Raw genomic sequence first — 13,749 nt, 5'->3', positions numbered from 1 at the left:
CTGCCCTTATACTATCCTCTCACATCACTACCTGTCCCCTCCACCCCATCCCATCACAACTACTCCCCTCCCTCTCTTCTACCCTTACCCCTATACACTCACACATCTTCAACCTCTCCCTCAGCACTGGTATAGTTCCCACATCTCTTAAACATGCATTAGTCACACCTATCCTCAAAAAACCTTCTCTCGATCCAACCTCCCCATCCAACTACGGCCCTATTTCCCTACTCCCTCTTCCCTCAAAACTTCTTGAAAAGCTAGTATATGCACGTCTATCCCATTTCCTTACATTAAACTCCCTCCTTGATCCACTGCAATCTGGATTTCGCCCCCTTCACTCAACAGAGACTGCAATTGTTAAGGTTACAATCGACCTACTTACAGCAAAATCCAAAGGCCACTTCTCTCTACTTATCCTCCTTGATCTTTCTTCAGCCTTTGATACTGTCGATGACCCTCCTTTGCTCCATACCCTCCAATCCTTCAGCATCTATGACATAGCTCTCTCTTGGTACTCTTCCTATATGTCTAACTGTACCTTTAGTGTAGCCTTCTCTGGGGCATCCTCTGCCCCGTTAACTCCTTCTGTTGGGGTACCGCAAGGCTCTGTCCTCTGTCCCCTTATTTTTTTAATCTACATGTCCTCATTTGGTTCCTTAATAAAGTCCCATGGGTTTCACTATCATTTGTATGTCAACGATACCCAAATCTACCTCTCTGCACCAGAACTATTTCCTTCCTTGCTAACCTGTGTCACTAACTGTCTCTCTCATATCTCATCTTGGATGTCCTTTCACTACCTTAAGCTAAATCTCTCCAAAACTAAGCTCCTTATTTCCCACCCTTCTTCCAAAATCTCCACCCCCCATGTCTCTATAACTATTGATAACTCCATCATTACCCCAACCTCAGATGCCCGATGTCTTGGGGTCACACTTGACTCAGATCTTTCTTTCACTCCTCACATTCAGTCCTTGGCTAAAGCATGCCGCTTCCACCGTAAAAACATCGCTAAAACAGACATTTCCTTACACAAGACACAACTAAGATTTCAATCCACTCTCTCATCCTTTCCCGCCTCGACTACTGCAACTCCATCCTCTCTGCTCTCCCTAGCTGCCACCTAGCTCCTTTACAATCCCTAATGAATGCCTCTGCCAGGCTCATCTGTGGTTATTTACATGTCGCTCTTCAACTTCCGCACCTCTCTGCCAATCCCTTCACTGGCTTCCTCTTGCCTCCAGGATTAAACACAAAATTCTCACTCTGACACACAAAGCCCTCAATTGCATTGCTCCCCCGTACATCTCAGACCTTGTCTCCAGATACTCTCCCTCCCGACCCCTTTGCTCCACTCATGATCTCCTACTCTGCTCTGATTTCTCCAGACTGGCTCCCATCTTATGGAACTCTCTGCCTCGCTCCACAAGACTCTCCCCTAGTTTTAAAAGCTTCAAGTGCTCCCTGAAGACTTTACTATTCAGGAACGCATACAACCTACACTAACCTTCCTATCTCCACTGCTATCCCCTTGGACCCCATAGTATGTAAGCCTATGAGCCCAACTGTTTGTAGTCCACCTTTGTGGGAGCCGACTGCAATGGAGCAACTCTTGGCAGGACCCTCTACCCATTTGATCCCTGTAATTGTTTTTATACATACCACCTATGTTCATAGCGCTGCAGAACCTGTTGGCGCTCTACAAATACCTGATAATAATAATAATAATATGCAATTCTACTGTATTTAATAGTACTTTTAAGTGAAAGTGAACTGTGACTTAAAGCAGAGCTTCAAGCTGTCCTTATATTATGGGCTCATCACAGTCTTGTAGTTCTGCCCGCCTGCAGTTTGCCCTTCAGTACAAAGTTTTTATTTCTAAAGCGAAACTAGAGTGACTAGACTAATCCCATGGCTCACCCAATTCTGCACACAGTATACCACAAAACACCCACAACTGAGTGCCTACATGTCTCTTTCACACAGCAGAGAATTCCCAGTCCCCAAAAATATTCAAAGGCATGTTTAAAGGGGCAACCTTTTTGGGCTACTGAGAAAACAATACCCTCTATGCTTATAAGATGTGATACTGTTTTGCTTACCAATAAATGAGGTATGTTCATCAACCAATGAGAAAACAGTCCCAAAGGAGCAGCTGTTCACAGCTAACTTTTGTTAGTTTCAAAATCAAAATAAAGAGAAATGATAGGAAAGTCAAAATTAAACTTGATTCTAATAGAGCATGACATTTTAAGATACTTTTACATTCACTTTTATTTTCAAATGTGCTTCGTTCTCTTAGTTTCCTTTGTTGAAAAAGAATACGCACATATCCTACACCGGTTAGAGAAAGCTGCTGATTGGAGCTTGACGGCCCGTGTTTCTGTCACAAAGACCACTGCTCCATAACCCTGTCCGCCTGCTCTGATGAGGCGGACAGGAATCGCCGGAATTCAACCCAATCGAGTACGATCCTGTTGATTGACACCTCCCTGCTAGCAGCCGATTGGCCGCGAGTCAGCAGGGGGTGGCGTTGCTCCAGCAGCTCTTGTGAGCTGCTGGTGCAATGCTGAATATAGAGAGCGTATTGCTCTCCACATTCAGCGATGTCTTGCGGACCTGAACCGCACTGTTGGATCAGGTCCACAAGACATTTGTTAAGTATGCCTCATTGTCTCCTGTGATTGGCTAACTAGATGTGGTCATCTAGCTGCCAGTAGTGCAATGCTGTTTCTTCAGCAAAGGATAACAAGATAATTAAGCTCATTTAGTAATAGAAGTAAATTGGAAAGTTGTTTAAAATTGTTTGTTATATCCAAATCATGAAAGAAAATGTGGGGGTTTCCTGTCCCTTTAATATGTCATTGACAGCAACACAATGCATGACTGTTGTGAGCTCTATGTATGCACTTCTCTACAGAAAGGGTGGTTGATTCATTTAATTGACTTCCAATAAAGGTGGAATGACAAAGATTGTAAAGGAATTCAAGAATGAATGAATATGCGTATGGTTTCACTGGTAATATATTAAGTCTATACTAAATATGGGTATATGATCCTGCTACTTCTCCACCATTAAAAACTTTGTTTCTGTATTTCTCCCATTACAACTAATTATTATCATCCATAACCTAGCTTTGATGCCCCACAATAAGCTATATGTGTTCATTCAAATACACCTTCCTGATGAATTGAACAAATAATAGACATTAAGAAATCATTCACAGAAATCTTTAGATAGAACCAATGACACCACTATACAGTCCCCATAATTATATGTTTAATCCCTTTGATGTTGGAAAGACCTACAATTAATTGTTCTTCCTTCTTGCTAGCACTGGGATTACTGAACAAAACATAATAATAAGAAACTGTGCAACTGCTGGGCTACAACATAGTTCACAGTTGGACTCGGGAGTTTCATGAAATGTCTTGCTAAACCAAAATAATAATAATATGTTCTCTTGTACTAGTGACAATGTGAATGTTAGAATCACTGATGATTCCTTCTTTGGTACATTATTTTCACTGGTTTGCAGCTGTCAAAACAGCAGGCCCTTTTGTAGGAAAACTGTAGCTCACAGTTTAAATGATTTTGTAAAATAAAATAAAAATTTAGGAATTGGTTGTAACTATGGTATCCAGATTTGTGCTTGATTGTAATTCCCAAATATTTAATAAACATATTTTACACAATTTCCAAACATATTTTATCAGTATACCAATAAATAAAATGAGAAAGCCATTTGCAGGCTTCAGCTGGAGTTTTGGTATTAAAATGCCTTGTTTTTGGTTACTAGACACTACATGGACAGGCAGTAACTTTGCTTTGTAAAATAACCTAGGAACTGGAGTGTTTTTGCAGACTGAGTTTATCCATTTCTATTGAGTCTAGACCAGTGGAATTGTCCTGGTTTTCTGGTTTTCTTTAAAGGCATCTTGGAAGCAAGAGCTAACCAGGTGATTAAACAAAAATGGTCTGGCTCCAAAGCTTACATTCCTGCTTTTCAAATAAAGATACCAAGAAAACAAAGAATAATTGATAATATGAGTAAATTATAAAGTTGCTTAAAGGGATATTCTAGTCAAAATTAAACTTTCATGATTCAGATAGAGGATGCAATTTTAAGCAACTTTTCAATTTACTCCTATTATCAATTTTTCTTTGTTCTCTTTGTATCTTTATTTGAATGTAAGCTTAGGAGCCGGCCCATTTTCAGTTCAGCACATGGGTAGCACTTGCAGATTTGTGACTAAATGTAGCCACCAATCAGCATGCGCTAAGCAGGTGATGAACCAAAAATGGGCCAGCTCAAAAGCTGACATTTCTGCTTTTTTAATTAAAGCTACCAAGAGAACAAAGAAAAAGTTATAATGAGAGTAAATTAAAAAGTTGCTTAAAATGGCTTGCTCTAGCTGAATCATGAAAGAAAAAAATGCGGGTTTCATATCCCTTTAAGTTGCAATCTTCCTCTTTTGAGCATGAGCAAAAAAACAAAATTACTGTCTCTCTAGCATTATCTGAACAATAAACCAGCTCATGTTACACTAGAAGTTTTATCACATCAAGCTAGATAAGCCTTCCTGTATAGACCCCAGCCTCCTTGTAGGGCTGTGACAGGAGGTAATGGACACTGCACAAATATAGTAAAAAAAAATAATTAAAGGTTAAATTGTTTTAAAATGATGAATAATACATATTGCAATGATTTCTATTAAAGGGACAATCCACTTGAAAAAAATGTATTTTTTTAAAAAGTAGATAATCCCTTTATTACCCATTCCCCAGTTTTGCATAACCAACAATGTTCATCAACAAAGTATACCAAAAAAGGAAAGCAAATATAATTTAAAAAAAAAATGTAAAGTTGTTTAAAACTGCATGCTGTATCTGAATTATAGAAGTTTAATTTTGACCTTACTGACCCTTAAAAAATTAAAAAAAAAATTGTAACTGGAAAGAGTAATACCGGGGTTTTCCGAAAACCTGCCCAAGGCCATTAAATGGAAAAACCTGTTTTTTTGGTCTTCATTCTTGGACCAAATAACAGCCCAGGGCTATAATACGGTAGTTACTTATACCACTTATATATCGGTAAGATGCTGATAGTCCCTCCAAATGATTTTAAAGTGCTAAGCCATAACAAATAAAAAGAGGAAGCTTTATTTTCTTGTAGTAAGTACATTTATTACCTCATGTACCTCATGTTTAATCAAATATAAACAGATACATACGGCATCTGGTAAAATGTTCATGTAACTCTCAAATAGGAACTTTTTTTTTATTACGGTAACATCAAATAAGTAAACTGACTTTCAAAATTTTGAATACAACCAAGTAACCAACATATATACGGTACCATAGTCCATATGGTACATTGTCTTATTAAATCTTCATTAACTTTCAAAGCCTTTAAATTCCAACTCGTCATCACTTTTGAACAATGCAAGCATATCTTCATCTGTACTGGTACTGGAAATTTCACTTTCTGCATCATTGTCATCATCATCATCTTATCTTTCATTTTCATTAGAGACAGATAAAACCTCAACAAAACGTGTGTTCAACAGTTCGTTTTTCACTGTCTGCCCACGGGGTGCTATTTCACAGCATTCAAAAGCACAACTTATGCTTTCTTTGTTGAGACTGACTACAGCATGAGCCACAAAGTCCACTCTATGTGTTGGTAGGAAGGTTTTGTGCGATAACCTTTGTGTACTCCTTTCGCCACTGGAAAACCAATATTTTCATTGAGCACAAAATGCTTTTTTGAATGGACCATTGATTTCTACGTATAATGGCTGTAGATAGGATGTTGTTTTTAGAGGGTTAAGTTTGACAACTGTATTCCTTCGCTGAAATGCCTCCAACAACTCGGTCTTTTTGTGTACTAAGTATTCATCAATTAACAATACAGATTTCTCTATGTTGAATAATCAAAATGCTCGCTGTCCAAACACATTTTGAATCCACAAAAGCATTAGTTCATATGTCATTGATCCCTTATTAGATAACACTGCTAGCAGTATTAACACATAACACAGAGGTAAAGCAAGCATTAGTAGCACCACAGTGGCTTGCATCCACATTTTTGTTGCCAAAAAAGTATATAGTTGAAGAGCTTAACATGCCAATATATACAGGTGTCTCATTCATATTGTAAATGTGATCAGCTTCCAAATCTGCTGTTAGTGAAAGTATGCTGTCCAAATAGCCGCATGCAATTTGTGCCTTTTCTCCTAGAGTTATATTGTCTACTTGACCTACGTGTGTAACCTTTCTCACAGATAGCTTGTTACGTTTCATAAAATTTGATATCCACTTATCAGAGCGTTTGAATTCTTGTTTCTATACCATGCTCTTGTGCAATTACAAAAGCTTGTTTGCGTAAACGGCGATAATTAAAAATCAGTTTATTTGCACGTTGTTCCCTAACCCACTGTAATAGTACAGTTTCTAAACATGCATGTTCTAGTCCTCGACCACCACCAACAGATCTGCGCCTTTTCTTGTCTGGGATATTTGTCAATTCATATTCCCTTTGGCACCATTCACGTAAAAAATTGCTATCAATACCCAACTCTCTTGAGGCTGCAGATAAATTACCAGAAAGTTCTTTTACTCTTTAAATGCATCTGACATGACTTTTGCACACGTTTTGGTACCGGTTTGGACTCCATTTTGGGGTATAGGTACTGTTTTACCTATGTAATTAAATTCAGGCAGAGCAGATTAAACATATATTTGTATTAAAGATAATACCACCCCACCTAGGATCAATGCTATGTTTTTATTATTTTGAGTTTAGCTTAGGGTGACCATATTGCCGCTTTAAAAAGGGACACATATGAAAAATACATGTGTTAGGGCTGTTTTCAGGGCTGTTTAAAGAGATGTTTTGTATAAGAACCCTGACATATGTATTTTTCATATGTGTTCCTTTTGAAAGCAGTAATATGGTCACCCTACTTAAGCTACAGTAACTTACAACTCCTAGCAAAGCTATACCGGTATTTTATTGGAACATCTGAGCTGCCTGCAGGAGATTGGCTGGAGGAATTTGATTGACATAGAGCATAGCAATACAATTAAGATCCCACGAGATCCTGCGAGATCACACCGATTGAATGCTTGGTCCTGACCAGATGGAGGCTATGGAGCTCGAGTACCGTACTGTAAGATACAAGCCACGGTAGGGACAAGTTGCAGTTTCAGTGGTTGCGACATAGACACAGTACGGTACGGAGTATCGGAGTCTGCACAATATAGACTATGGGATTCTGCACAATATAGAGTTTGGGAGTCTGCACAATATAAAGTTTGGGAGTCTGCACAATATAGAGTATGGGAGTCTGCACAATATAAAGTATGGGAGTCTGCACACAAAGTATAGGAGTCTGCACAATATAGAGTATAGGAGTCTGCACAATATAGAGTTTGGAAGTCTGCACAATATAGATTTTAGGAATCTGTACAATATAGAGTTTGGGAGTCTGCACAATATAGAGTTTGGGAGTCTGTACAATATAAATTTTAGGAGTCTGTACAATATAGAGTTTGGGAGTCTGCACAATACAGAGTTTGGGAGTCTGCACAATATAGAGTATGGAAGTCTGCACAATATAAAGTATGGGATTCTGCACAATATAGAGTTTGGGAGTCTGCACAATATAAAGTTTAGGAGTCTGTACAATATAGAGTTTGGGAGCCTGCACAATACAGAGTTTGGGAGTCTGCACAATATAGAGTTTGGGAGTCTGCACAATATAACGTTTGGGAGTCTGCACAATATAGAGTATGAAAGTCTGCACAATATAAAGTATGGGAGTCTGCACAATATAAAGTATGGGAGACTGCACAATATAAAGTATAGGAGTCTGCACAATATATAGTATAGGAGTCTGCACAATATACATTTTGGAAGTATGCACAATATATATTTTAGGAGTCTGTACAATATAGAGTTTGGGAGTCTGCACAATATAGAGTTTAAGGGTTTGCACAATATAGAGTTTGGGAGTCTGCACAATATAAAGTTTGGGAGTCTGTATAATACAGAGTTTGGGAGTCTGCACAATATAAAGTTTGGGAGTCTGTACAATATACAGGGAGTGCAGAATTGTTAGGCAAATGAGTATTTTGACCACATCATCCTCTTTATGCATGTTGTCTTACTCCAAGCTGTATAGGCTCGAAAGCCTACTACCAATTAAGCATATTAGGTGATGTGCATCTCTGTAATGAGAAGGGGTGTGGTCTAATGACATCAACACCCTATATCAGGTGTGCATAATTATTAGGCAACTTCCTTTCCTTTGGCAAAATGGGTCAAAAGAAGGACTTGACAGGCTCAGAAAAGTCAAAAATAGTGAGATATCTTGCAGAGGGATGCAGCACTCTTAAAATTGCAAAGCTTCTGAAGCGTGATCATCGAACAATCAAGCGTTTCATTCAAAATAGTCAACAGGGTCGCAAGAAGCGTGTGGAAAAACCAAGGCGCAAAATAACTGCCCATGAATTGAGAAAAGTCAAGCGTGCAGCAGCCAAGATGCCACTTGCCACCAGTTTGGCCATATTTCAGAGCTGCAACATCACTGGAGTGCCCAAAAGCACAAGGGTGTGCAATACTCAGAGACATGGCCAAGGTAAGAAAGGCTGAAAGACGACCACCACTGAACAAGACACACAAGCTGAAACGTCAAGACTGGGCCAAGAAATATTTCAAGACTGATTTTTCTAAGGTTTTATGGACTGATGAAATGAGGGTGAGTCTTGATGGGCCAGATGGATGGGCCCGTGGCTGGATTGGTAAAGGGCAGAGAGCTCCAGTCCGACTCAGACGCCAGCAAGGTGGAGGTGGAGTACTGGTTTGGGCTGGTATCATCAAAGATGAGCTTGTGGGGCCTTTTCGGGTTGAGGATGGAGTCAAGCTCAACTCCCAGTCCTACTGTCAGTTTCTGGAAGACACCTTCTTCAAGCAGTGGTACAGGAAGAAGTCTGCATCCTTCAAGAAAAACATGATTTTCATGCAGGACAATGCTCCATCACACGCGTCCAAGTACTCCACAGCGTGGCTGGCAAGAAAGGGTATAAAAGAAGAAAATCTAATGAGATGGCCTCCTTGTTCACCTGATCTGAACCCCATTGAGAACCTGTGGTCCATCATCAAATGTGAGATTTACAAGGAGGGAAAACAGTACACCTCTCTGAACAGTGTCTGGGAGGCAGTGGTTGCTGCTGCACGCAATGTTGATGGTGAACAGATCAAAACACTGACAGAATCCATGGATGGCAGGCTTTTGAGTGTCCTTGCAAAGAAAGGTGGCTATATTGGTCACTGATTTGTTTTTGTTTTGTTTTTGAATGTCAGAAATGTATATTTGTGAATGTTGAGATGTTATATTGGTTTCACTGGTAAAAATAAATAATTGAAATGGGTATATATTTGTTTTTTGTTAAGTTGCCTAATAATTATGCACAGTAATAGTCACCTGCACACACAGATATCCCCCTAAAATAGCTATAACTAAAAACAAACTAAAAACTACTTCCAAAACTATTCAGCTTTGATATTAATGAGTTTTTTTGGGTTCATTGAGAACATGGTTGTTGTTCAATAATAAAATGAATCCTCAAAAATACAACTTGCCTAATAATTCTGCACTCCCTGTAGAGTTTGGGAGTCTGCACAATATAGAGTTTGGGAGTCTGCACAATATAGAGTTTGGCAATCTGCACAATATAAAGTATGGAATTATGCACAATATAAAGTTTGGGAGTCTGCACAATATAAAGTTTGGGAGTCTGCACAATATAAAGTATGGGTGTCTGCACAACTCAGCTGCATCAGGTCTGCTGTTATGTCTTACACTCCACTAGAGCTCAGGAAGGGGGAGAAAAGTCTAGAGAGGAACGCAGTAACTATTTACATTGAGCTATAACAGAACAGTGACACCTAGAGGTAGAAATTAAAAGTGCAGGCACAAACCACCAAGATAATCACTTCCTCCCGGCGCTGCATGTGAGACACTCAGTGAGAGCGGTTGTGGAGACTGGAGAGCACACCTCATGATAAGGAGATGGCTCTTTAATTTTGTGCCCCTAAGAATTATGCGCCCGGGGCAAGCTGCCCCTGTGGCCCCCCGCACCCTACGCCACTGGGCGGGAGAGCTGTGCTTGAAAAGCTGTAAAAAGGTAAAAATTAGCGAAAATAAATAAATATAAACAGTTTAATGACTTAAACTCTAGCTCATTTTTAAAAGTCAAAACAATGCCATGAGGCATTTGGGTGAACTTTACATTCACTTTAAATAGGTTTTGAAAAAAATATATGATACTGGTACCTTGCCATATGGCTCGCACAATACATCACTTATTAAAAAAAACATTCATCTAAGTGGGACGGTAGTGCTGGGGGCGAGCGTAATAAACTAAGGATGATTTTTAACACTTTCAGCCACGCTGTTGCTATGAAGTAAAGCTACCAGTATACTTATTTTTCAAAAACAATTTTATTTTTCACTTAAACATAATCTTTGTTTGCCATAACTTTAATGTTCCTTTAGGGGTCGATTTATCAACCCATTAGCCTGCCTATGACTGCAGGTTCTCACAAGAGAACCTGCAGTCCGTATTTATGAAGCAGCAGTCATCAGACCGCTGCTTCCCTACCCTTTCGCCGCCTCTTAGGTGGTGAATTTCAATCGCTCCGGTCTCGTCCAACTGGGGAGATTGACAGCTCCTGCCCGTGTGTGATTGGCTGTGCGCGGTCAGGGGGCGAGATTGCATGTGAGTGCAAAATAGTGCTGGTGTGCAATGCAGAATTCCGGCAGCGGAATTCAGCCCGCCAGAGGCTGTCTGCCGCAGCTTGATAAATCGACCCCTTAGTGTTTATAAAAGACACCTTTTTTCCAGCAATTTGTCTTTTACCTTTGCGTCTAATTTATTTTTACTGCTGGTAAGTAAACATCTCCCCATCTGTATTTTTCACATGTTGGTTTTCCATATAAAAGAATGAACAAATTAATTTAATTTGTTTATTATTATATTCACATAAGAGAAGGAAATTAAATAACTCAATCTCTGTTATTTGCTTCAATGCACTTATTTATTTGCACAAGTAAAACTATTTTTTCTTCAAATCTTCAAGTCTAAAGTGAATATTTGTCATTTTCAATGACTTGTCTCTTTCCATGGCTAGTAAATAAAAGCCTCCAAAAAACGTAAGTCACAAGATACAACAATCATATATGCATTGGCTGTGTACTCGGCTGGGAGGTTGCATGCAGAGCAATATAGTACGTGTTGTGATTGGTCAAGGATATGTAACCTCCCCCCCCCAGAATAAATCACATGAACACAAACTCCAGGATACATTACATCTTCAGAGAATTTAGCACATTGTAAGGAGGTGTTAAAAATGTATATGCTGTACACAGCTACACCTTTCTCTGGATTTAGATTATATTAACTACAATATGTATATCAGTATAAAATTATTTCACCCCTGCTATAAAGATCAATGGTCCTCAAATTTGTTTGGTTTGATAAAAAAACACTGACTATTTTTAAAATGTACAACTTTTGATTTATTTTTATACATATGTGACATTACAATTGCTATAAATTAATTTAATACAATGCTAAAAAAAAACTAATGAATAAAAACAGATTTTTTTCTTATTAAAAATAATTTCCTACAATACAATCCATTGAATGCTGAAGACTGATTAAGCTAGTTGTTAATAAAGCATTAATTAAAACTATATACAGACACAGACAGACAGACAGACAGACAGACAGACAGACAGACAGACAGACAGACAGACAGATAGATAGATAGATAGATAGATAGATAGATAGATAGACAGACAGTGAATATTACACAATGTGTCTTGATAATTTATGCTTAAAAACACAGACCATGAGTAGTTTGGAATATTTTTACCACCAGATTATGAATAGCACCCTCAGTTATTAAGTGAACCCTTACAGAAGACTGGTGATGTAGACAAACATATTACATTACTGTAACATATTGTAGCAGGCTCTTATTTTACTTATAATAAATTTATATCATCACTAATATTACCTGGCTTCATTTTTAATCTTCTGTATTTGATGCTGGCCAGATATACCTTATTGAAAATAAATACAGTACAATTGTAATGACAAAGGGTACCTGTTAGCTAGACAGAGGTATGGCATTTCATAATCATGTATTTACCTTTTATGCTAAACAATAAATTAAAAGATAATTTAACTGTGCAAATAGCTTCTTGCCTGAGCCAAGACATAGACCATTTTTTCAGTAGAGCATTTAAATGTTCTATTATTTCAGTCTTTTAATCTAAAATATGATCTTGTTTCAGCATTAAAAACATTAAGGATCCTGCATATTTGCAAAAAATCTAAAGTATTATATATATATAATAAGGCACCAATAATCTTCTTTTAGAATAAAAAAAATCCTCAAACCTCACACAAAGTCATAAATTAGTGTTGTTAATTTTAACAGATGGTGCATGTAAAGGTTTAGTCAATGGTAAATGGATACATCTGACGAATTATTTCAGATCTGTTTTAAATAAGGAAGAGGAAGAAGGGTTATCAAAAGGGGAAAAGAACATAGTAAAGGTGAAAAAATGATTGTCAGGTTGATGCAGGAAGCAAGAGGAGGGGCTGACTCAGCCTATGGGATGTCCCCAGCTCAGGAATGCAGTCTATGAATAAGCACTTGTATTCAGCCTGGAAGTCGAAAGACACACACACTGAGCCAGAGAAAGAAACTACAGTGTGACTGGCTGCCTGAGTGACTGCTGGGGATCTGCATGTGGCCATTAGTACACAGCACAGAGCAAAGAGGACACAGACCTTTGTGCAAGGGAACTGCTACCGTGAAGGCTTAGAACACTGAGGATTTTTACCTTCAAAAGCTCTTTAAAACCAATTTTAATTAAAAAAGAATACTATTTATTGTAAGATATCTAATAAACACTACTGGAATTTTTCAGCTTTGGAGTATGTGTATTTACAAATGGAATTTACTTGAAAATCGTCCTTGTAAATAAGTTAGACGGAAAAGGGCAGTGAACTGAGTATTTTCCGTTGTTTTTGTTGTTGAAGACATAGCCCAGATCTTGTGATCAGAGAGGTGCTGGAGGTGTTGTTATCACAGGGGGTGCACCGGGATTGTGAGGAGCTGCAGGGTAAGGGATCAGTGCTCGGGGCTGAGGCTGTGTGTGTCGGAGGAGGAGCAGCCGGCAGGGGAGGGGAAGCTGCTGCTGCTGTCTATCTGTCTGCTTGAAGGGGGATCAGGAGCTGGCGGGCAGGATCTGCCTCTCTGCACATGGCTTTCTTTGTCCTGCTTCTGCTGATTTGATTCCCTTCTGCCTCCTTGAATTTATTAACCCATTGCAACCACCATCAGGGATTTAAAGAGAAATAAGGAGCTCCCTATTTTGCTTTATTGATATACACATATCTATTTAATTCTTGCACACACCGATCCCTTTCCACTCTCCTTTATTCTGATATAAGGATGTCTGGATTTGTTTTCATTGGGTGGAAGGGATCGTTCTTTAATGGATTACTCTGCGTGTTATTCTGGGGCTAAAATACTGTATTATTTATGTGGATGAAAGAGGAAACCTACAATTAACCAGGGCATAACCTACATCTGGATACTAGGAGCGGCTGCATTGTATTTGACCCGGCTGGAGGCAGGTATGGAGCTTTTCTATACA

Source organism: Bombina bombina, chromosome 3 (assembly GCF_027579735.1).
Source record: "Bombina bombina isolate aBomBom1 chromosome 3, aBomBom1.pri, whole genome shotgun sequence".
Classification (NCBI taxonomy): Eukaryota; Metazoa; Chordata; class Amphibia; order Anura; family Bombinatoridae; genus Bombina; species Bombina bombina.
Note: the sequence above shows the minus strand (reverse complement) of the source record.